Genomic DNA, 478 nt, shown 5'->3' on the forward strand with positions numbered 1-478 from the left:
CATAGACTTATCATTGGAGGTGGTCATGTGAACGTAGCATGACGGGCTGTAAAAGTGGCTTAAAATGGCATAATCATTATTAAAAGACCACTGGGAAGGATTTTACAGCAGATCAAACATGAATGGATTTCTGAAAAATTTGTTGTAAAATTGCTTAAAAATCCCGAATACATGCCAATTTTGCAAAAATATTTAAGATGTTGTTTAAATTTAACCAAACTCCAAACTCCAAATTAGCATACAAAACCTCAGTAGATGCCAAATTAGGAAAAAAAAATCTAGCACATTGCTTAAATATTAGCTAAAATAAAAAAAGGCCTAAAATTCTTCAATAAACTACATCAGTTAAAACGCTAGCCTGTTGTTAAAATAGCTAAACTCTAAATTAGCCTAAAAAGCTCAGTAGATAAGAAATTAGCCAAAAACATTAGTATGTTGCTAAAATCTTAGTTAAACTCTAAATTAGCATAAAAAACCT

This window comes from Oryzias melastigma, linkage group LG4 (genome assembly GCF_002922805.2).
Source record: "Oryzias melastigma strain HK-1 linkage group LG4, ASM292280v2, whole genome shotgun sequence".
In the NCBI taxonomy this organism is placed as follows: domain Eukaryota; kingdom Metazoa; phylum Chordata; class Actinopteri; order Beloniformes; family Adrianichthyidae; genus Oryzias; species Oryzias melastigma.